The sequence below is a fragment of the Epinephelus lanceolatus genome, chromosome 5 (assembly GCF_041903045.1).
Source record: "Epinephelus lanceolatus isolate andai-2023 chromosome 5, ASM4190304v1, whole genome shotgun sequence".
NCBI lineage: Eukaryota > Metazoa > Chordata > Actinopteri > Perciformes > Serranidae > Epinephelus > Epinephelus lanceolatus.
Window position 1 is genome coordinate 46,854,338 of NC_135738.1, and position 25,094 is coordinate 46,879,431.

Below are 25,094 nucleotides of genomic sequence, written 5' to 3' on the forward strand. Positions count from 1 at the left end.
GAAAATAGACCAGACGCTGAAACGATCGCTACAGGGCGCGAGCCGGTCACGGTCCGGTGCTTCGAGGCTATTCGCAGCGCTTCCGCGGGCGGTGTGGCCATGGGTCAGAGAGGGGGGGTGAGCGAGAGGTCCGCGTTCATTTAAAACGTAATGTTATAGATAACTGTTTTAGGGTGAATTCAGGTAATGTGGGACAGTTTTTGGTAGATGCTCCAGTAGACTTATATAAAAACTATTTACTTGCTCCAATGATGTTTCATTAAATCATTTTAGGCCTTGTTAACATTTTATGTTTGAATTCAGTGGGAATACAATCTTTTTTTAGAAGCTACACACCTTCAAACATAACATGACACCCTCTTTTGTTCGAGCAGCATGTTCAGGTAATGTGGGACAGTTTGTTTGGTAAAGTGGGACAGTCATTCTTAGATTTAAAAAACAGGCCTCTTTGCGGTGAATACAAATCATTTCAATTAATAATTAACAATTAAAGTTAGGGTACTTTTCAAAGACAAACCAACAGCTGCTGGTGACCTTCTACCGCTCCACCATCGAGAGTGTGCTGCTGACGCAGTGCATCTCCCTGTGGTATTGTGGATGTTCGGCTGCAAACAAAAAGGTCCTGCAGTGGGTGATAAAGATTGAACTAACATTGATTTTTAATAACTGCATGATGTATTTTTGTATGAAATTATTTATTAATTAAGAATTATTTATTAATTAAGAACAGATAATAGGAAATAACAGGAAACAGAAGAGAACAGAAAAAAACAGTAACGTCTTGCTAAAAATATCCAGTTTTATCGCCACAAAATCATGAACATCTTGCTAAAAATAAACAGTTTTATCGCCACAAAATTATGAACATCTTGCTAGAAATAACCAGTTTTATCAACCCTGACTAACAGTGTCCAGAAACCTACAACTCCGTGAAGCAGTCTTTGCCGCTGAAAGTAACGTCATCAAAGAGTCCATACTCTTCGGCACAGGACTCGTGGTACCAGAGCTGGCACGTCGAACATTGGATCCAGTCCTCATCCGTTTTGGGGTCTTCTCTATCCCCATAGGTCTTCTGGCAGCCAGTGCATTTTGTCTGGTCTTGGGTGACATCCACATTTTGGTTTTTGGGACCACCTTTACTTTTTCTTTTCCCTTTTTTTTGCCTTCTCCACATAGAGGAAAAGATCCTGGCTGGTCAACTGGTATGATGGCGGCTTGGCACGAGGCTTCCTTGTCGTCCTCTCTCGCATTGGTACCACAATGAGATCGTGGAAGCTCACTCTTCCAGTTGATGTGGATGGTGTGGCATCTTCATCCTGGCCTCCCACAGTTGGTGTGGATGGTGTGGCATCTTCATCCTGGCCTCTCACAGTTGATGTGGATGGAACATCTGCATCTTGCAGCTTTGCAGGCTGTGGTCCACCTGTGATGGTCACCTCCACAGTGTCCATGACCTCCCTGCTGGCTTCTTCTCCTTGATGCATGGGTGGGGCTAGTGGCTGCAGTGCCCTCTCTGTGGTAGCACTGGGTACAAAGAAGTCAGCAGAGATGACACTCATGTTGACTGGAAACATCCCTGTTGCCCTGAACCCAGACTGAGCATTCTCCACTGTTGCAGTCTTCTTCCAGGCTTCAGTGAAGACAGAAAAAAACTGCATCTTGGGAAGCTTCATGCCACAGGACTGCCTGTTCCACCTGCGGCCCACCTCAGACCAATTGTGTTTGAGGCTCTTGAACAGTGCTCTGTCAGCTGGCTGGAGAGCATGTGTAGTGTGTGGAGGGTAGCTCATCACGTGAACATTGTTGGCTTTCATGTAGGTAAGGAACTCCATGTTGTAGACATGGCTGCTGTGCCCATCAAGGAGGAGAAGATGCGGCCGGTCATCTTTTGGCAGCTGTGAGATGAAGGCTTTCCCCCACTTGATGAAAAGTTCTCCATTATCAGACACCTTCACCAACACGTTGTCAGGAGACCCATATAGCCACTCCGCTCTGACTCTTTTCCCCTTGAAGATGACCATCATTGGTGAATATGTCCCAACAGCATTAAATGCTGCCAGGATGGTCGTAGTCTCCCCCTTCTCTCCTGCTGTTATTTCGTAGCAGGGTTTGCCAACTTCCCCTACTGCGTGACTGGAAGAGAAGTTGTCCTGCAGACCTGACTCGTCGCAGTTCCACAGGTGAGAGGGAAGGTCTTTGATGCCCAATTCCTCAAGCAGTGCTTCGTAGTCTCGGAACCACTTTGTCACTACCCCTGGGTTCATCCCTGCAGCCCTTGCAGCGGAGAGAGACTCACGCTTCCTGATACTGAGTTTGGGGTTTCGTTTCATAAACCCCTGAAACCAAGAGTATCCGGCCTTCTTTTTTGCCTCTGAAAAACCTTGGATGCCTTTTGCCTTAGCATAGTCAAAGACAATGGTTTTGACATCAGTGGCTCGGAGAGGGAAGCCTCTCTGAGACAATATGGTCAGCATGTCGGCCAGTTCTTTTTCGGCTTCAGCAGGCAGAAAAGGCTTTCTACCGGATGCATGAGAGAATCCACTGACGATTCCCTTCACCCTTCTCTGTAAAGTGGACTTGGGAACATTCCAAGCTCTGGCCAGAAAACGGAGTTTGGGTTCCCTTCCTGACTCCATTTCACTCTCATATTCATTCATTGCCCCCTTCATCCTTTCCTCACTCCACATATTGTGTCTCATTCCTTTTCTTCCTCCCTGACTATTTCTTCATCCATCTTCCCTCCTTTTTCCTTTCTTCCCTGTCTTTGCCTTTCTCTGTAATTGCCCTGACTCTCCTGGTGCCATTATCTGCAATAGATAGTATGCATTGTTTAACTCTATGTATGACACCCATTTTAATTAGTTTGAAAATCTTAAAGTCAGATAATGCAGGCTCTGTTTAGAAACAAACACACCTGAGGTTCGCCCCTCCCCCCTCCTCTGTTCCCGCTCCCAGCACTGCCTGTGTGTGTGTGTGTGTGTGTGTGTGTGTGTGTGTGTGTGTGTGTGTGTGTGTGCGCGCGTGTGTGTGAGAGTCTTGCTAGGCATAAATTTATGAAACACAAGATTAAAACACTATTTCTGAATATTTTCAAAGTGGTAACGTTGTGAAAACACTGATAAACACCCACAACTATGACAGAATATGTTTAAATGTGCTCTGTATTTGTGTCGCGACAAAGCATTGACTGCTTGCTAGCTAACACGAGATAGCTATCAATGTTACCTATAGCTAGCTAAATGAAATGATGGAGTAGGCCTACTTGTAGTTCTACAAAGGTTAAAACTTAGGAGGGTTAGGGTTAGGGCCAGTTTTATAGCATAAATAAAGCATAACATGCTGTCCCACTTTACCTGAACAATGCCGTCCCACATTATCTAACATGTTCAGCTAATGTGGGACAGTGACATAAATCATGTTTTCATAAAAACAAAGGATTATTTTACACTTTTTTCTCCTGTTTCTCAACCAGTGTTTAACCTACTTCATTATGAAACAGAAGTATAGATTCTTACCTAATTTAAATTTCATTAAAAGCCTTAACATTGAAAAATTGAAACCCACTTGCCGCTGAACTTACCAAGCGTTTGTGCTGTGCAGACCTCCTGTGAAGATAGGCCACGCCCACTCTGATTATGTCAGATCAACCCAAACCATTGTTTAGTGGCAAGAAGTGTTGTAGCAACAATTCAAGATCAGTTTTGATCATTGTGTATTGATTTTGACCATATTAAATCATCACAATGCATAAACGTCCCACATTACCTGATGTCCCACATTACCTGAATTCACCCTATGTGTTTTAATGTGTAGGTATGTAAATGTTTTCAAAGACGTTTATGTTGAAATAAAAATACCTACAAGTAGTTACGTTTCCTTGTATTAATACATATACAAGTATGTTTCCTTGCATTAGTTTGCACTCTTGTGCACAAATGCAGAAAAAAAATATTCGAATGGTTAGAACCTATGAGTTATTTTTAGAAGGAATATTCGAACGTCATTTTTGAGCAATTTTGACAGCCCTAGTATAGATTTACCTTCCTCTGAAAATTACTCAAAACACAGCCATCAACATCTAAACTGGCAACATAAGTGAGTACACCCCACAGTGAACATGTCCAAATTGTGCCTAAAGTGTCAATATTTTGTGTGCCAACCATTATTATCTAGCACTGCCTTAACCCTTTTGGGCATGGAATTCACCAGAGCTCACAGGTTGCTTCAGGAATCCTCTCCCACTCCTCCATGATGACATCATGGAGCAGATGGATGTAAAGACACCTTGCCCTACCCCACCTTCAGCTTGAGGATGCCCCACAGGTGCACAGGTGAGTTCAGGGCTGGATACATACTTGGCCAGTCCATCACCTTCACATTCAGCTTCCTCAGCAAGGCATTTGTCATCTACTAGGTGTGTTTGGGTCATCATCACGTTGGAAAACTTGATAATGAAAACTTGCAGCCCAGTTTCTGAAGAGGGGCGATCGTGCTCTGCTTGGAATTCATGTTTCCCTAAATGAACCGAGCTCCCCAGAGCCGGGAGCACTCATGCAGCCCAAAACCATGATGCTGCCACCACTATACTTGACTGTAAATAAGGGACAGATGTCTTGGTGCTCTTTCAGCATGTGTGGCACCTTGGTGAAGAGCACCACGACAACTGTCCCTTGCTTACAGTCAAGTATAGTGGTGGCAGCATCATGGTTTGGGGCTGCATGAGTGCTGCCGGCTCTGGGGAGCTCGGTTCATTTAGGGAAACATGAATTCCAAGCAGAGCATGATCGCCCCTCTTCAGAAACTGAGCCGCAATGCAGTTTTCCAACATGATAATGACCCAAAACACACCTAGTAGATGACAATTGCCTTGCTGAGGAAGGTGAAGGTAAAGGTGATGGACTGGCCAACTATGTATCCAGCGCTAAACTCACCTGTGCACCTGTGGGGCATCCTCAAGCTGAAGGTGGGGTAGGGTAAGGTGTCTTCACATCCATCTGCTCCATGATGTCATCATGGAGGAGTGGGAGAGGATTCCTGAAGCAACCTGTGAGCTCTGGTGAATTCCATGCCCAAAAGGGTTAAGACAGTGCTAGATAATAATGGTTGGCACATAAAAACTCACTTATGCTGCCAGCTGTTTAGATGTTGATGGCTGTATTTTGAGTAATTTTCAGAGGAAGGTAAATCTATAATACTATACAAGCTGTATACTGACTACTTTAAGTTATATCAAAGTGTCATTTCTATAGTGTTGTCCCATGAAAAGATATTTCCAAAAATGGGAGGTGTGTACTCACTTATGTGAGATACTGTAAAATAGAACAAGCAGAATGCAACAATATTAAAGTATCTGATTAACCTTTCAACCCGGATTTTCAGTACAATAAATCCTCCCTTCACTTCAGCACATGGAAACAAAAGGGAATCACACATCTTCACCACTTATTTCAAGATAATTCATATCATTTACAGACCTGATCCAGAGATATGGGGTCAGAGAGGGAAACTTTCTCCAGTATTTTCAAATGAAATCAATCATTAAGAATGAAATCAACATAATAAAATATAGCCGCGAGCGGCAATCTGCGGGTTCTAACCTGTTCCACCCCAAACCAGCCACCGTGACCCTCACCACCCACCGTGACCCTCATCTGCCGTAGTGCAAGACGTTCCCCACTCTGTCCCTGAAAGCTCCAAGCAATACATACTCTTTCCAAGTCACACATTTCTTGAAATCGGGTTTTCAGCTAGCCTACGTGCTAATAACATTTGTGGTATACTTTCACATAGAGACTCCATTTGAACATCAAAACATAAATTGAAATTTTACCTATTGATGCGTATTTCAAAGTTTCAATAGGTATTTTAATGTTTACCTTAAGTATACCTCAAAGCCACTTCTCTGTTTTCCCACTATCCTCTTGCTCCACCCTTCTTCACATATTTCAACAAGTCACAGTCTGCCAGCCTCTCCCTGTTCTCTACCAATCCGTCATTAGCTGTCAAATTTCTCTCTCTGCTGTCATCCAGCTGTCATTTCAGCAAAACTCCCAGCCCACCTCCACCCCTGCACCACCTCCATCAAGATACAGACTGTCTTAATCTGGATCTTCAACCCAGAAGTTCCCTCATCCGGTCACCTCAAGATTCCCTACCTTCCCCAGTGTCTAGGCCGGGGGGTGGGGGTAACTTCTTCAGTTGCAAGTTTCTCATCCACAGATCAGTTTACTCAGCTGGTCTCCTCCCCATGGTCTAAGTGGCAAATTATCAAACCATTCTAAATATATTCACGTGACCTCAAAAGTCACATAACTATAGCAACATGTGCACATGCAGGCCTTTTTATTCAAACATGACATAATAGCTTCATTTGCATGAAGTGGTATTATGTGGTAGTGAGGGTCCGTGTACCTTTTGATAGTTTGATATTTTGTTCTCAAAATGAAACGGATTTACGGAAATATGGCCGTTTTCCCGTTATTCCGTTTTGAGACACAAAACGAAATAACGGAAGTGCTTCCGTTTTCCCGTTTTCTCTTTCAAAACCAAATTACGGAAAAACCAAATTGAAACGAGACCCAGATGCATTAGCTAGGTACAAATAGGATAGGCCCAGTACTCTATGTCATTGTTTTCTCTCTGCTCAATTCCTACAACATTGCTTTTTGTGTTTATCTTTCTTAACCCCACCTGAACAACCACTAGTCTATAAAAATGTTATGTAATGTTTTATGTTATTTCCAAATCAAATGAAATCAAAATGATAGTAGGCCTATTTACCATATTGTTCAACCAGGTGAAGTTCCAAAAACATAGGCTAATCTGTGGCATTTTACTAAATCTAAAATAGGCCTACATGTGCCGCCCTCTTCAAGGGTAAAAAATGTCCTGACATCATGTTTGTTTCACTTATGTTGTAGGATGGGAAGTCATCAAATATTAGCAAAACTCACAGTGAGAGAGACCTGCAATGTCTGTTTGTCAGTCTGTCAGACTGTCCTGGCCATAATAGTATTAAACTTAAAATCTGCACCATATCATTAATGATTAACAAGACTGAGTAACTACATTGGAGTTGGAACCCAGGATCAACTGTGTGAACATACAAGGAGTTATACATGTAAGCAGAAAGGAGAGTGGAGAGAAACATGATGTAAAGAGAAAGCTTGGGTAAATGACATGCAGTAATCATTTCGTCCATCACTGCTTACTTGGGTGACATGCATAAGATTTGTGTACTTCTCATGAGAATTGTGTCATATAACACACGCGGCCTGCATCTAGGACACAATGCAGCGGATAAGGCACGGCGACTTGTTGTTGACAAACTCCTTGAGGAAACTGACATTCTTTGTCTACAAGAAACTTTTCTTGCTAAACAGGACCTGGACAAGCTCAACTCTGTTCATAGTAACTTCCATGGGGTGGGGGAGTCAACCACAGATTTGAGCTTGGGGTTGGTTCAAGGCAGAATACCTGGAGGTGTGGCCATTATGTGGCATAAAAAATATGACCCTCTGATCAGTGTGATTAGATTGAGAGTAGACTGGTGTGTTGCAATAAAAGTTTCTTATAATGGTAATGTTCTGATCATTTTGAATGTTTACACACCTTATGACTGTTCCAGTAACGAGGACGAATATCTTCAAAAGCTTGCTTTTATTGGCTCTTTTATTGAGGAAAATGAATGTACCCGTATTTATGTAATGGGTGATTTGAATGCAGATATCTCTGATAGGAAGTCTGTGTTTGGCCGATACCTAGTTGAATTTTGTCATGATAATAAGCTCTTGTTAACAAGTAAGATCCATTTGCCAACAGATAGCTATACATATGTCAGTGAGGCTTGGAATACAACATCCTGGCTAGATCATTGTGGAAGCACAGCTGATGCCCATGAATGTGTGGATAAAGTTGAGATTTTGTATGGGGTTGCAACAATGGACCACATGCCTGTCTCCATTATGCTCAATGTAGAAAACCTACCTACAATGACCACGGATGATAATCAGGTTAATCATGGTGGGAAAATTGAGTGGGCTAAACTCTCAGAGAACGACCTGCTACATTACCATGACTTGACTGAGAAGACCATAGGTAACATTGAAATTCCATATGATGCTATAATGTGTGATAATTTCAACTGTGGTATGCCAAATCACAAAGAAGAGCTATGTGTACTATATGACAGAATTGTGCAGGGTCTGAATGAGGCTAGTAAACCACTCATTCAGAGAAAAGCAAAGAAGTACAGCTTCAGGCCAGGCTGGAATGAGTATGTGGATGAACTCCACCAGCAAGCCAGAGAAGCTTTTAAAAATTGGGTTATCGCTGGTAAATCAAGGCATGGACCTGAGAGTGACATTAAAAAGAAAGCTGTTGCTAGGTTCAAATATGCAATTGGGAAATTGGCTTTAAACAAATCCTGTGGCCTTCATCTGATCTCTGCAGAGCATTTGAAATTTTCATGAATGAAATTTTCATTTTCAAGAATGAATAAATGAGTGAATGAATGAACTAGAAAATTTCACATGAAATTTTGAGTGTGCCTGATGCTCGCTGCCAACTAGTATCCCCATACCAATACGCTAATTATTAATAGCAGTAAATGTATCACTGTGTGTCTGTGTGTGTGTGCATGCCTGAATGTGTGTATGTTCACGTGCTGTCGCGCGTTTGTGTATGTGTGAGTCTGTTTGTCTGTCTGTGTGTATGTCCACTTACAGATAGAAAAAACAGCTTAACTTAACAGCTAAAAAAGACTGCAGTCTAAAATGTCCAAGATGGACACAGAAAGACAGAGACAGACAGACCCAGACAGGCAGACTGACACATATGTAATTACCTCTGTATGATGAGGCTTTAACTGCAAAGAAGTCAGGTTGCTGAAATATTCAAATTTGACTGTGCTGTGACACACAGACGATTGGCCGAACGGCTGGAGTTGATTCAGCCAATCACCAGTTGGCAATGGCACAGTCAAATTTAAATACACCAAGAAAAGGCAGAAACTGAGCCAAAAGTTCCTCTCAAACTCCAACTGTTTAATGAAAAACCGTAAGTGCTACAGCTACAAAAAGCACACCGTGAGCGAGAGGACAGGATGCGGATCACAAAGGTGTAAATTTCATTTCTGTGGTGTGAAAAATGAGGCCAGAGCCATGATGGACATAAGTGGAATGGTCTGCTTTCTTCCAGAAATTTGGGCTCTCACTTAACATGGGAGTGAATGGGGCAGTTGCTTGGACTTGTTGTCCTTTTAGACCACCTGCAGCCAAAACCCTAAATCCATTTTCTTCAGCGGTCGCACCTCTGCGACCGGAACGGCTTTTCCTACAATTTTGTGTACAATTTGTGTATGTAGAGTGAACGATGTGGCCGCACCAGCGAGTTTAAGAGAAAATTTCTTGATGATTTCAGAGGTGCTGTGCACTCTAGCGATGACATCACCCACTCTAACTCTCAACATTCCACGCAATACACACCCATTATAAATTCTGAGAAGGGCTTCATGATTTCATGATTTTTAAACAGCTGGTGTAGAAAAACTAAAAGAGATATGGAAAATATGAATCAGTCACTGAAAGTCGATGGCAATGTCAACATTTCAGAGTTGGAATGGAGTTTCTACGTGAATGTATGAGTTCGTGAAGTGTGGGTGAAGATGAGTGAGTTTGAAGGATTTTCTCATTGACTTCCATTATAACCAAGTTTCAGAAAAAGTTTGAATGGGATTGAAAAGTTGAATCATATGTAAAAAGTCAAGGAATTGCTGAATATTTTCCAGTTTGAATGGAGTTTCTAGCTGAAAGTATGAATCCGTAGTTACCGTTTGAAATTTTGTGATTTTTGAAGATTCCGTAATTCATTTTCAATGGAGAAAACGGTTTGGCGGTGGCGCCCCCTATGTGCCAATCTCAAAATCTTTTTTTGGGTGTGTTCTTGGTCCCCTTCTGATGATATTTACCCAGTTTTGTGACGATCGGAAAAAGGGTTAACATTTTACAGCCGATATTCGCTAAGCCCCGCCCTTTCCAAGGACACTTTGCTTGACGGCAGCCGTGTTTTTCGTCCGATCTTGCTCATTTATAATAGAAATGAGTGTCTCGGTCCCCCGATGCCTCATACCAAGTTTGGTGTTGATAGCACAAATATTTCAAAAGCTTATTCATTTTACTGTTTTTAACATTATTAAAATTAGCAAAAATTCTGTAAGGGTGGCATTCAGGGTGCAAGAGGCTTTTTTGTAGAGGACTATCAGGAGGATGTGTGTGTAAAATTTCAAGTCAATAGCACTTGTGGTGCGGCGGGCAGAGCCTTTCAAGCTTTACACTCTATGTTATAGCGCCCCCATAAGGCCGATTGGGACCAAATTTTTTGAGCAGTATTTGGATGTCATTTATAGTCCATGTACCACGTTTCATGTCCCTAGGTCCTTCCAGCTGGTCATAAATTAATAAAACGCAAATTATGATGGTTAATGACGAATAGGCCACGCCCACTTTCACCTATCAACATGGCACTCAAGATATGAGTTAATAGCCACCCCTAGAGCATGCATACCAAATTTGGTGAAATTCCATCCAATGGTCTTTGAGATACAGATGTGTGGCATTTATAGCGCCCCCTATAGGCTGAGCTCAAAATGCTTTGGTAGGCAGCTTCCAAGTCTCATTGTGGACCTACCCACCAAGATGGGTGATGATAGGTCAAAGGGTGTGGGAGTTATGGCCAATCAATTCTAAGCTCCGCCCACAGCAAAGATTCATTGGTCCGTGGCGGCCATGTTTTTTGACCAATCTGGCTCATTTATAATAGAAATGTGTCTTGTCATCCCCCAAAGCCGTGTACCAAATTTGGTGTTGATGGAGTCAAAATTGTAGAAGTTTATGTCACTTTACTGTTTTTCAAATTATGCAAATTAGCAAAAAATCTAGTCAGACGGAGCTTAGTGGTCCCAGAGGCTTTTTTGTAGAGCACATTGAGCTGGACCTGTGTGTCAAATTTCAAGTCAATCAGACTTATGGTGTGAGGGGCGTGGCCTCCCAAAAAAGTCATTTTTAAGCCTTAATTACAGCGCCACCATGTGGCCGACTGGGCTCATATTTTAATAAAAGTTGATGCACATCATTTCCAATCATTGGGCCAAGTTTCAGGTTTCTGGCTTATTCCAGCTCATGGGAATTTGAGCTCAAGCGGCAGACAACAAAAAATAATAATAATAATAATAATAATAATAATAATAATAATAATAAACCGGTACAATTTTAGAAGGGTTCTACCCCTTCGGGGTTAGAACCCTAATAATAATAATAATAATAATAATAATAATAAACCAGTACAATTTTAGAAGGGTTCTACCCCTTCGGGGTTAGAACCCTAATAAGAATAATAAGAATAATAATAATAATGATAATAAACCGGTACAATCTTAGAAGGGTTCTACCCCTTCGGGGTTAGAACCCTAATAATAATAATAAACCGGTACAATCTTAGAAGGGTTCTACCCCTTCGGGGTTAGAACCCTAATAATAATAATAATAATAATAATAATAATAAACCGGTACAATTTTAGAAGGGTTCTACCCCTTCGGGGTTAGAACCCTTATAATAATAAACCGGTACAATCTTAGAAGGGTTCTACCCCTTCGTTGTTAGAACCCTAATAATAATAATAATAAACCGGTACAATCTTAGAAGGGTTCTACCCCTTCGTTGTTAGAACCCTAATAATAATAATAATAATAATAATAATAATAATAAAAAACCGCTACAACCTTAGAAGGGTTCTACCCCTTCGGGGTTAGAACCCTAATAATCTACTTCAACCACCCCAACCAACAACAGAGATCATGAAATATTCTGCATCCACTAAAATTCTCTTTTCTTAATTTCCAACATTGACGTCACCATTCATCTTCCAACAGCCAAATGGGAAAGAGATTTATCGCTCCCCTCCGACACCAGCCTCTGGATTCAGGTCTGCGGAAATTTATTTGAAATGACAAAAAACACAAATCTACAACTAATCCAGTTTAAAACCCTTCATAGGACACACATCACTCAATGTATATAGCAAAATGTATAAAATGGGTCTCCAACACAAATGTTCACAATGCACTCTAGGCACCACAGACAACTACCTCCATATGGCTCTGCTCACCTATACAACACTTTTGGCTTCAGGTAACAGAAACTTTCCTCAGTCTTGGATTGCAGCATTCCCCCCTCCCCCTCATTTTGCGCACACACACACACACACACACACAATATTGAAAAAACTGACATTGTGATACTAATATATATATTGCAAAATTAAAAAATACAAGAATTTTCACCAAATGCCTTAAAGTAAGAAAATTAAAAAATAGTGGTGGGGCTTTTACTCACCACAACTGCAGAGGCTACCAGCTTCATTTGAAACAGACTACATTATAAAAGGGCCGTTATTTATTAATCTCTCTGTATCTTTATATTTTTACTTTTTATCTGCTCCCGTTACCTTGATAAAGTTATTGCATTGCGCTGTCATTTACAAATCAAACGCACCCGGAAGTCGCGCGTGCGCAATACTGCCCACTCCCCTCCTCTCCTCTATTCACTCCACGAGCCAGTCAAGTGGGTGAAATTGAATAATGTGAGGGGCAGGTGATCGTTGAAGATTTCAAAAACAGCATGCGGAAAATGGCAGAGGGAGAGCGAGAGAGGTTGGTCTGTGTGTGTATGTGTGCGTGCATGCGCGCACAAAAGAGAAGTCGAGAATATCCAATTCAAATGGATAGATGAAAGTGACAGTAATGTCTTCAATGAAATGCTGCCACCATCAGTCCCAAAAGTCCCTGGGATTCTTCGTACTCATCAGATACTTTATTTCTCTCCAGAAGACATTTACTACAGGGATCTCAGCTGCTTCTGCTGCTACCCAGAGATGTGCAAGTGCTTTACACCAACTAAGATGAGGCTCAGCAATGCAAATTCTGATCAACTGCATCCCAAGAGATATCCAGGAGACCTGCCCTGATAGTCCCACTGCTGATGAAGATGACGGTGAAGAGCATCCCAAGAGAATCAAGGATACCAACCCTGATAGTTTCAGTGCTGATGAAGATGACAGTGAAGAGCATCCCAAGAGAATCAAGGATACCAACCCTGATAGTTTCATTGCTGATGAAGATGACAGGGAAGAGTACACTGTGGGAAAATTTGTCATAGTCAGCTATGACAACAAGCCATTTGTTGGTCAGATCACTAAACTACATGCTGATAACACTGAAGTCAACTGCATGGTTCAACATGGAAAGAGGAATGTATTCAAGTGGCCTGATAATCCAGACTGTATTTTCTACCCCAGAGACCAAATCATCAGTATCATCTCCGAGCCAGAGCCCCACCAGCGTGCTGCACAGCTCAGTAAATATGACTGGCTACTATTCAGTGAGGTCTGAAAGGATGTAGAAACATGATGCAAGGCCCAAGCACCACAGGCTCTAGCTGGATGTGAACACTATTGTACTACTTGAGTAGTACTACAGATGAATTTTACTGAAAAATGAAATTGTTTGAGTTCTTATCTCTACTGAATGAGTTTTATCAATATATTTTATACATATTATTAATGAATTTGACCAAAAAAGTAATTGTTCAGGTTGAAAATCTATCCATTTTTCTTCAAAATACAATTCAGATGTTAATGTTATATGACATGCTGTTATGATAGGGTTAGGGGGTTAGTTTTGAGTGAGTTTTGTCAGTGAATCTTATAAAGTGTATTAATGAATCTGACCAAGGAAGTAACTGTTCAGGCTTCAATCTATCCATTGTTCTTCACAATACAATTCCGAATGTTAATGATATGATGTGACATGCTGTTATGATGGCCGATTTTAGACAGTGATGTCTATTAGCCAATTTTATTTTTTTTAATTACAGTGTTGGTTCTGATGTTCATCTTTCTCTGACCGCAGAGAGTAATAATAAAGAAGATTTTGTACAAAACTTGGTGTGTTTTTGAATGTTGTCCATTGGTGTGACATAATGTCCTGTGGTGTGACAAACAGAAAAGTAAGAAAATATGACTTCTGGTGCACAAATACCTGAGAAAAGTGTTGAACAGTAGAATAGTATCTGCATCACTATGCAGATGTAAAGACAGTTTTTATCTCCATCAGGTTTGATACTAATTATAATTAGGGCTGGGCGATATGACGATATATATTGTCTGGACGATAGAAAATGTATTTCGTCTAATATGAAGCTCTATCGTTTATAAACGGGCGGAAAGGACTCCACGGAGGTCCGCGCGGACGTCCGCAAGCCCTGTGCGCGCACACCGGTGACTGCTCGGCATGTATTTTTCACATTGCGGGGATTTTTCACAGACATTTTTACAGGAAACTACAACGCGGAAGTGCGCTCGACTATGAAAGCCCGAATGACTGCGGACATTACTCGCGGAGTAGTAGTCTCTGCATGTTTCTCCTGTTTGTAGAAGAGCATCTCACACCACTGTAGCAATCCTAGACTGCCCTCGTGTGGTTAGGAGCTGAACTGCATGTCAAATAAAGGGGGAGAAATAAGACGGCGAATAGTAATAGTCGCATTAAAAAAATCGATTTTTCAAAAATAAAATGACTATTTGAAATTCGAAAATCGTGACCCATCCCTTATATATATATATATATATATATATATATATATATATATATATATATATATATATATACATACATATATATATATATATATATATACATACATATATATATATATATATAAAAATACAGTATATACGTAAATAAAATACATTTACTGTCCTATACAGCGTAATATATAAATGTATAGATTAGACATTACATTTACTTTTCCTTTATTTTATTTACATAGGGAGGAGTGTGAAACTACCCCAAGTGGAACGAGCAGTCGGTGTCTGCAGGAAGATTGTGGCTGCCTTCTCCAATTCATGGAAGAGAAGACAGGAACTGGCCAAGGCTCAAGCAGAACAAAAGCCACCATTGCCCCCTCATCAGCTGATCACAGAAACCCCTACCAGGTGGGGCTCGATGCAAGAGATGGTTGAAAGGATCATCGAGCAGGAGAAAGCTATCTCACACGTCCTCCGTGCAGACAAGAAAGCACGTCACCTGGTCCCAACTTGGCAGGACATGGACGTGCTGGAGTCCATGAACAAAGCACTGAGTCCTCTCAAAGAGTTTACGGATGCCTTGTCTGGGGAGCACTACCCAAGTGTTTCCTACTTGAAACCTGTCCTCCATCTGTTCAACAACCAGATACTCAAGCATCAGGATGATAACACTCCACTCACCACAACCATCAAAGAGAGCATACTAACCCTACCTAAATGAGAAGTATGATGACCAGACAGCCGAGGAGCTGCTTGACATGGCTTCTCTTGTTGACCCTCATTTAAAAACCACATATATCAAACAAGAGAGGGTTGACTACATGAAGACAAGAGCTGCTGCAGAGCTGCAGAGGCTGGTGGCTGAAGAAGCTGAGGCAGCCCCCCTTCCACCAGCTACAGCTGCCAGAGATGAGGATGAGCCAGAGGAGGTTCCTGCTAAGAAGAAGAAGAGTTTGAGCAGCTACTTTAAAAAAGCAGCAGGCCAGGCAGGCCATCAGTCAAGCAGAGAGTCCATTGAAAAGGAGCTCAACCTCTATCTCCAACTGGACGCTGGTCCAGACACAGACCCACTGGAATGGTGGAGGCAGCATGAGGCACATTTCCCCCGAGTGGCCAAGCTAGCAAGGAAATACTTGTGTATCCCTGTAAAAAGTTCCCCATCAGAGCGGGCATTCAGCACAAGTGGGAACATTGTTACATGCCAGAGGTCAGCACTTAAACCAGCAAGAGTTGACAAGCATGTATTCCTGGCACTCAACCTGTAGAAGCCTGAGTTTCAGCAACACAAGGCAAAAAAATTGAAATGTTGCTGCCAAATATCTGATTTATTTCTTTTTTAAATCTTTGGATGCTTTCATATCCATGCTACTTGAAGGAGTTTTGTTTATTTGTTATATTATACAGTATATATTTTTGAATATATTGTGATCCTTATTTAGCAGCTGCACTTTAAACTTGGAAGGGTTCCATGTTTACATTTGGTATTTTATATACCAATATTTTCTTTATGTCTGTATTTATTTTAATTTGCTGCTACCATTGAAACTTGAAGTGTTTTTTTTCTACTTAGATTTTGAATTTATATTGTGAGCCTGATTATGCTGCTGCACTTTCAACTTGGAACTTGTGTTCCATTTTTACATTTGGATTTCAAACTTGAGAGTTGTTTTTTACTTGTTATATTGTGAGCCATACTTTGCTGCTACACTTTAAACTCAGAAGTGTTTAATTTGTTATTTCATATTCCCACCATTACCAATATTTGTTATGTAAAATTACATAAACTATTCATTCATTGAATTTACAGAAAATGTGCTATATCGGGATATATATCGTTTTTGGGATATAAAATGAGCTATGTCGGGATATGAGATTTTGGTCATATCGTCCAGCCCTAATTATAATGAATATAACTCAAACTTCTATGAAAAGACCGTATCTGTACACCATTCAGTGAGAGAATAATGTGATTGTGAATTTAAATCGGTTGCTATTGTTGTGGAAATATAATCAGGACAAATCCTGGAAAGCTGTTGATGTAGCACCTTTCTCCTTATGAAAGTAACACAGCGATTATTCAACTAATGAGAATTTGGTCGGACAAGAGCATAGCGATCAAATAATCGACAAGTCGACCAGGAGACAACAACTCGGCGGAATTCCACAGAACTGCAGGTTTTACAGTGTTAATAAGAAATTAATCTATACCCCCTTTCCCACCACAGGAAGTTTTCTCATTTACCTGGGATTTAAAAAAACCTCCACATTTCCACCGAAATTACCCAGGTAAAAAACTTTCCCTCAGCCCCAAACTTTCCCTGAAAAAAGTACCTAGTAGGGGGGTAGGACTTTTCAGACTACCCGGAATTCTTGAGGTGCGGGGCAGTGTGCCAAAAAACGCTGACTGGTGGAACACACACGCAGCGTTCCGCACTTCCGTGTCAGTGTGTCTGCAAACTTTATTTAATTTCTACAAGCTCCACTTCGTTTCTGTTTTGATGAAGGATGGGTGACGAAACCCCATGCTAAATTAGCCCCGAGGCTTAACTATGAAAGACCGCAGTATTGGTAAGTGCTAACGGTGTACACACACACACACACACACACACACAGTGGAAACGAAGTGAAGATAACTCGAAAATGACTCGAGTTGACCGCAGCTACATTCGTTACTGTAAGTGAAATTAAACCTTAGCGAGTAAGAAGCCAATACTTTCTCAATACGTGTTCAGCAAGTATGAACATGTAAACATGCAGACAGCAATATTCAATATGCTCCGTCCACAGTCTCTCATCCACCGACACTAACGTTATGTCTTACACAAGGACAGCACGCTAGTTCAGCTGATAGCAAACTGTTACTAATAAGCTCAAGACAGCTGTCTGTATGTAGACTAACTTAGTTTGAAACTTATCTGAAAATACTTTTAAACTGAGCTGCTGGCTGAGACAAACAGCCTCAACTCTCTACACCTGCATGTAACCAGCCAAGCTGGGGGAGCCAAATACAGGGCACAGGCCGAATCATCATCACGCTAATTTGAATAAATTATCCGTAACTTTGAGGTGTAGTGGAAACGCAAACCACACAGATTACCAGGAATTATTTTACCCAGGTAAATAAATTCCTGGTAATAAAAGTTCCAGGAAATGTTGGTGGAAAGGGGGCTTATGTGGATACATTATGCAATGATTTATGAATACTTTTCTTGTATTCAAAAATTTCTGCGGTGTAATAAGATGCATTTATGGGACTGACATTCCATCATAGCTCCATCTGAGAATAAAGTAGATTACTTGAATAGGAAATCATTTCACAGCAATTCAGCAATTCACTTAACCTCATCCTAATATTGCAAGAATGGCACAAGTAGGCTATAAGCAAACTTTTTTTACCGGTCTGTACAATATTTTTGTGTTTGCCATAATAGATTTTTTTTCCATGTTCAAAGTCTTCATTCGCGATCATGAAAATCTCTGATTCAGTTGGGATGAAGTAAGTGGCTTTGCTTTTAACTCCGCTTTCTGACACTGAAAATCATGTTATCTGCACTCCACTGATGATGTCGTTTGGTGCTCATCGTGAACGCGCTTCACGCATGCTGAACATACCCAGAGTTGATTGAACTAATTCTGATCAGCTGTTTGGAGCTGAAAACTCAGAGTTTCCCAGATCAGGCTCAGTCAACCCAGAGATGGGGATTAAGCTCAGAGTTTGTTGAGCCTGCTTTCTGAAATAGGGCCCTGGAGGTGTGTAGTGAAGTGTCCAGGCTTCTTTCCGTCCCTTCGTCCTTTTCTGACTACCATTTATTATCTAACTTAAATGTTAATTGGGGAAATATGTTCCTCTTTGCAAAGTCTTTTAGTCTAATAAATGGCAATTAACGACTCAGAACACCCGTAAAGTGGAGTACAACAGGCAGAGTCATAAGTCCCTGTGCCGTCCGTTACACTGTATATCAGCACGTCTCCTTTCCAGTCAGATTGCTTGGTCGGAACCAATTGTTGCACAACAATCTGTCGAATCGTAAGTCAACTTCAGTGTCGTCAAAAGAATTACATTTTAACACGACACACTTCCACTGAATAGAGTTTGATGTTAAGTCTGGGTCTGACTGGGTCCGCTAAGTTACTTCCGAGTTTATCTGGTTTTATAATGCAGCTAGCAGCTTATTTTTAACGGTAACCTCCGGTAAAACAAACAAACAAAACAAAAATAACAGACGCCATTACTACACCAGTCAACAAGACAGGCGAGTGCCCACGAACTAAGACTCCACTAGGTCTGCACTATCTGTGTGTAGCCGTAAACCAAACACTGGTAATAATGATAATAGTAATGTGGTAACTTACACGTTCTGTTCTTCGATGCTGCGCCGCGTTCCCGGTTCAAGCTCAATTTGAAATGTCGCTCGACCCGAGACGTCACTGCCACCTCCTTCTTCTTCTTTGTGTTTTCTGGCGGATTGCAATACCAACTTTAAAGGTGCATACCGCCACCTACTGGACCGGAGTATGTAAGACAGGGTCTAGTTTTACATAACATAATATCATGTATAAATAATAAAGAAACAAAACAAAATTAAAAAAGAAGAAAAAAACAAAAAAAAAATAAACGCCAACCGCTATATTCTATAAAACAAACAAAGTGTTATAAAGGTAATCTATTACCCCTCTCTGTATCTCCCACATCTCTTCTTCTTCTTCTTCTTCTTCTTCTTCTTCTTCTTCTTCTTCTCTCAATTTATTGGCGGATCGCAAACAACTTCCAGGTGTATACCGTCACCTACTGTACAAGAGTGTGCAACATCATGTCATTTAGCCTATTTCTTAAATCCTACTCAACAGCCTAGTGTCCTTAAAGAAATGAATAAGTGCCTTCCTGGTGTTTTTAACCCCCTCTCCCTCTGTTCCCAGTATCCCACTCAAATTCCACTCACGTCCTGCCTCTCTGACTTTATCCTGTAGCCTTTCTCGTTCTATTTCATACATGTTACAGTACAGTAGAATATGTTCAGCGTTTTCCATACTCCACAGTTCTCACACTTGTCACTATTCCTTTTCCCCATAACATACAGCGTGCCATTTAGTTCTGTGTGGTCTTGTTATGACTCTTTCCTCCCTTCTGTTCCTTTCTTTATAATTCTTTATTATGATAGACTTTTATATTTCGTGGTATCCCTGTCCTTTCTGGTCTTCCTTCCACCTTTTCTGCCATATTTCCAATCCCTTCTTCTTTATCACTGCTTTCCCTTCTCCTTTTCCTAGTGGAACTGGTACTGTTATTTCCTTTCCTAGAGCTGTTTTTGCTAATTTGTCAGCACACTCATTCCCTGCTATTACCACGTGTGCTGGCACCCAACAGAACTGTACTTCTGTACCACCCCTGTGTATTCTGAACAAACTGTAAATGTCAGTGAGCAAATCTTCTCTTCCGGATGATGTTGATTAAATACTTTCCACTACGGCTACTGAATCTGTGCATACCACCACCCTATCTGGTCTGACCTCTTCCACCACCTATAACCCAATAATGACTGCCACCATTTCTGCTGTATATGCTGATAGTCGGTCTGACAATCTTTTGGAGATGGATATATTATACTCAGGGCTGTACACACCAATTCCCACATGTTCCTGTTGATTTTTTACCCGTCTGTGTATATTTTCATGTAGTTGTGATAGCTATTTCTCAGGTAACAACTTGATTTGATGCCCACTTCATCCATTATCCATTCTTTTTTTCTGTTCCAGAATGCTGATGTCTATATTTATTTCTGGAAAGAGCCAAGGAGGTATACTACTGTTTGGGATTGCTTTACTGAACTCTAACATCTCCATTCCATATGTTACCAGTCTCTCTTCTCTTGACCACCCAAACCCCTGCCTCTGGAATTTAGAATATTCCCAGCAATCCTGCAGTATCATCGTTGTAAGGTTTTCCTCCCCACTCCCTTTTAGTCTTATCCAATATGCAAGTGCAAGTTTTTCTCTTCTTAACTCCAGTGGTATCTCTCCTGCTTCTACTAACACTGCATTTGTGGGTGTTGACCTAATAGCTCCTAAACATATTCTCAGTGCTCTATACTGTAGTCTGTTTACTTTTTGTAATGATGTCTTTGCTGCTGCTCCATATATTATACAACCATAGTCTATTGTTGACCTCATAATTGTCCTATATACAGTACAGGCCAAAAGTTTGGACACACCTTCTCATTCAATGCGTTTTCTTTATTTTCATGACTATTTACATTGTAGATTCTCACTGAAGGCATCAAAACTATGAATGAACACATGTGGAGTTATGTACTTAACAAAAAAAGGTGAAATAACTGAAAACATGTTTTATATTCTAGTTTCTTCAAAATAGCCACCCTTTGCTCTGATTACTGCTTTGCACACTCTTGGCATTCTCTCCATGAGCTTCAAGAGGTAGTCACCTGAAATGGTTTTCCAACAGTCTTGAAGGAGTTCCCAGAGGTGTTTAGCACTTGTTGGCCCCTTTGCCTTCACTCTGCGGTCCAGCTCACCCCAAACCATCTCGATTGGGTTCAGGTCCGGTGACTGTGGAGGCCAGGTCATCTGCCGCAGCACTCCATCACTCTCCTTCTTGATCAAATAGCCCTTACACAGCCTGGAGGTGTGTTTGGGGTCATTGTCCTGTTGAAAAATAAATGATCGTCCAACTAAACGCAAACCGGATGGGGTGGCATGTCGCTGCAGGATGCTGTGGTAGCCATGCTGGTTCAGTGTGCCTTCAATTTTGAATAAATCCCCAACAGTGTCACCAGCAAAACACCCCCACACCATCACACCTCCTCCTCCATGCTTCACAGTGGGAACCAGGCATGTGGAATCCATCCGTTCACCTTTTCTGCGTCTCACAAAGACATGGCGGTTGGAAGCAAAGATCTCAAATTTGGACTCATCAGACCAAAGCACAGATTTCCACTGGTCTAATGTCCATTCCTTGTGTTTCTTGGCCCAAACAAATCTCTTCTGCTTGTTGCCTCTCCTTAGCAGTGGTTTCCTAGCAGCTATTTGACCATGAAGGCCTGATTCGCGCAGTCTCCTCTTAACAGTTGTTCTAGAGATGGGTCTGCTGCTAGAACTCTGTGTGGCATTCATCTGGTCTCTGATCTGAGCTGCTGTTAACTTGCGATTTCTGAGGCTGGTGACTCGGATGAACTTATCTTCAGAAGCAGAGGTGACTCTTGGTCTTCCTTTCCTGGGTCGGTCCTCATGTGTGCCAGTTTCGTTGTAGCGCTTGATGGTTTTTGCGACTCCACTTGGGGACACATTTAAAGTTTTTGCAATTTTCCGGACTGACTGACCTTCATTTCTTAAAGTAATGATGGCCACTTGTTTTTCTTTAGTTAGCTGATTGGTTCTTGCCATAATATGAATTTTAACAGTTGTCCAATAGGGCTGTCGGCTGTGTATTAACCTGACTTCTGCACAACACAACTGATGGTCCCAACCCCATTGATAAAGCAAGAAATTCCACTAATTAACCCTGATAAGGCACACCTGTGAAGTGGAAACCATTTCAGGTGACTACCTCTTGAAGCTCATCCAGAGAATGCCAAGAGTGTGCAAAGCAGTAATCAGAGCAAAGGGTGGCTATTTTGAAGAAACTAGAATATAAAACATGTTTTCAGTTATTTCACCTTTTTTTGTTAAGTACATAACTCCACATGTGTTCATTCATAGTTTTGATGCCTTCAGTGAGAATCTACAATGTAAATAGTCATGAAAATAAAGAAAACGCATTGAATGAGAAGGTGTGTCCAAACTTTTGACCTGTACTGTATGTCAATTAATGACTGTTTATCTGCCCCCAGTCACAACCTGCCACAGCTCGAAGTAAGTTAATAACCTTTTTGCACTTAGTTTCCAAATGTTCAATATGTACCTCCCATGTATATTTGCTATCTAGCCATAATCCCAGGTGCTTAAATTAATTTACCCTCTCCATCGGCTGACCATATAGTTTTAGCTTCTCAGTAACAATCTTGCACTTGTTTGTAAATATCATGTAACATGACTTGCTTGTTGACAGTTTGAACCCCCACTCACATGACCACTTTTCCACTTTATCTATTGCTTTCCCCATATTCTTAATGACATGCAGCCCATTTCTTCCCCTCATCCATATGGCCCCATCATCTGCGTACAGTGCTGATTTGATGCATCATCTAAATTTGCAAATATGTCATTTACCATTACACTGAACAACACAGGACTGATTGCACTCCCCTGGGGAATACCATTTTCCATTTCATAATCCTTAGAAACTTCTGCTCCAACCTTGACCTTAAACTTCCTGCCATAAGGCCATAATCCAATTATATAGTCTCCTTCCAATACCTATTTTACTTAATTTGATAAGCAACCCATCCCTCCACATGGAATCATATGCTTTTTCGATGTCAAAGTATACTATTGCCATTAACTCTTTCATTTTTAGTGTCTTTTCAACCTCGTTACTTACTCTAACTAAAGCATCCATTGTGGATCGTCCTTTCCTAAATCCACTCTGAACATTACTTAGTAAACATTTCTGTTCCAACACATATGACAGCCTCCGAACTATTATCTTCTCCACCCATTTACATAAGTGAGACGTCAAGGCTATGGGTCTATAGCTACCAGGTTTAGCAGGATCCTTCCCTGGTTTATTAAATGGCAGTATTATTGCTCATTTCCCACTACCAACTCCTCTTCTTTTTCTTCTTCTTATGGCGGTTGGCATCCATATGCGTTGCATTACTGCCACCCATTGGATTATATCAGTTTCGCAGTGTAAACTGTTTAGACCATTATGTTTATTATATTGAAATAACATACAGAACAAGTCGGGGAAAGATAGAATTTAGCAGCAATGGTGGAAATTATATTACAACAAAACAACACAATCAAATACAAAGATGATAGTAATAATAGTAAACACAATAGTAACTTTTTGTAATTTTTTAAAGTAATAATAATGATGATTAATAACAATAGATAAATAAATAAGGGATGGCCATGATAATCACAAAAACAACAATAACAAAAAAAACACCACTGTCATCATCACTGCCACAGCATCAAAAACATAACAATAGTACTATATAATCTTATGGTCCTCCTAGAGACAAACATTCAACATAAAAATAATATGTACAATAATGTAAAAAAAATCATAAAACAGTTAAGAAAATAATCTTAAAGTATGTAGTGATGCAGTGGAAGGAGGTGGTTATGCGTTGCTCAGCTGGGCCAATAAAAAATGGGTTATTTGCTTCTTGAAAGGGTTTATACTTGTGCAGGTTCTAATGTGGACTGGTAACATGTTCTAAAAGTGGGGACCTCTGAATCTAATTGAGAACTGAGGGAAAGTAGACCTGAAAAGTGTAGGATGAAGATTATTTGCTGACCTTGTGTTGAAGTGATGGATTTGGGAATTGAACTGAAATACAGAATGGAAACAGATTGGAAGTAACTTGTGACTGGATTGATCAACAAAAATACATATTTGAAAAATATTTACAGCAGAGATGGGAAGAATGCTCAGGGATTGAAACAATGGGGTGGATCTAGTGAACCTGTTGGAAAATGTTGCCATTTTGATAAATCGTTTATGTAAGGTAAGGATACAGTTGAAGTTGCTCTTGAAAGTAATTGCCCAAGTAATATTACAGTATGACATGAAAGGATAAATCATAGTATAATATATATTGATCAGGACTTTTCTAGACAGTAAATGGCGTATTCTTCTGATAACAATATTTTTTTGTAATCTTGTTTGAAATGAACTTAATATGACTTTTCCAAGTGAGAATTTCATCAATAAGAATACCTAGAAATTTAGTTACAGTGACCCTTTCCAAGATGTTATTGTCAATATAAACATTAGGAAGAGTGTTTGTTGCTTGTTGATTTCTAGGGGTAAATAACATGTATGAGCTTTTCTTTATATAAGGTGACAATTTGTTTGCCTTGAATCAGGTGTCAACTTTGCGCAGTTCAGTGTTCATTTCTGATATTAATTTGGGTCCATTCTTACCAGATAAAAAAATTAATCTGCAAAGACAATACAAGATGTTTTTGAGGATTTCATGTATAGATCATTCACATAAATAAGAAACAGTAACGGGCCCAAAATCGATCCTTGGAGAACACCACAAGAAATTGACCTATAATCAGATAAGGTACTGTTCCAAGAAACAAACTGCATTCTATCAGACAAATAGCTTTTGAACTATGAAAGATTTGAACTGCATAAACCATAGAGAGAAAGTTTCTGTAATAAAATGTCATGATTGACAGTATCAAATGCCTTCGATAGGTCGACGAATACCCCAAGTGTTATTTCTTTATTATCGGTAGCCTTGGCGATGTTATCTACAAGTCGGGTGAGGGCCATAAAGGTGGAATGTTTCTCTCTGAACCCATACTGATGATCGTA

General features: G+C 40.6%; 1 protein-coding gene across 2 annotated transcripts in view; it reads right to left on the bottom strand.

Annotated features, from left to right (window-relative positions):
• Positions 1-19,140, bottom strand: part of ska1 (spindle and kinetochore associated complex subunit 1) — an 81,844-nt gene extending 62,704 nt beyond the window's left edge. The window contains exon 1 of one of the 2 annotated variants that reach the window (XM_078168278.1): positions 18,995-19,140. The gene's annotated coding sequence lies outside the window, so the exon portion shown is untranslated. The remainder of the gene's footprint in view (positions 1-18,994) is intronic. The other variant, XM_033635743.2, reaches the window with a different exon arrangement.
• Between the last annotated feature and the right edge of the window lie 5,954 nt (positions 19,141-25,094).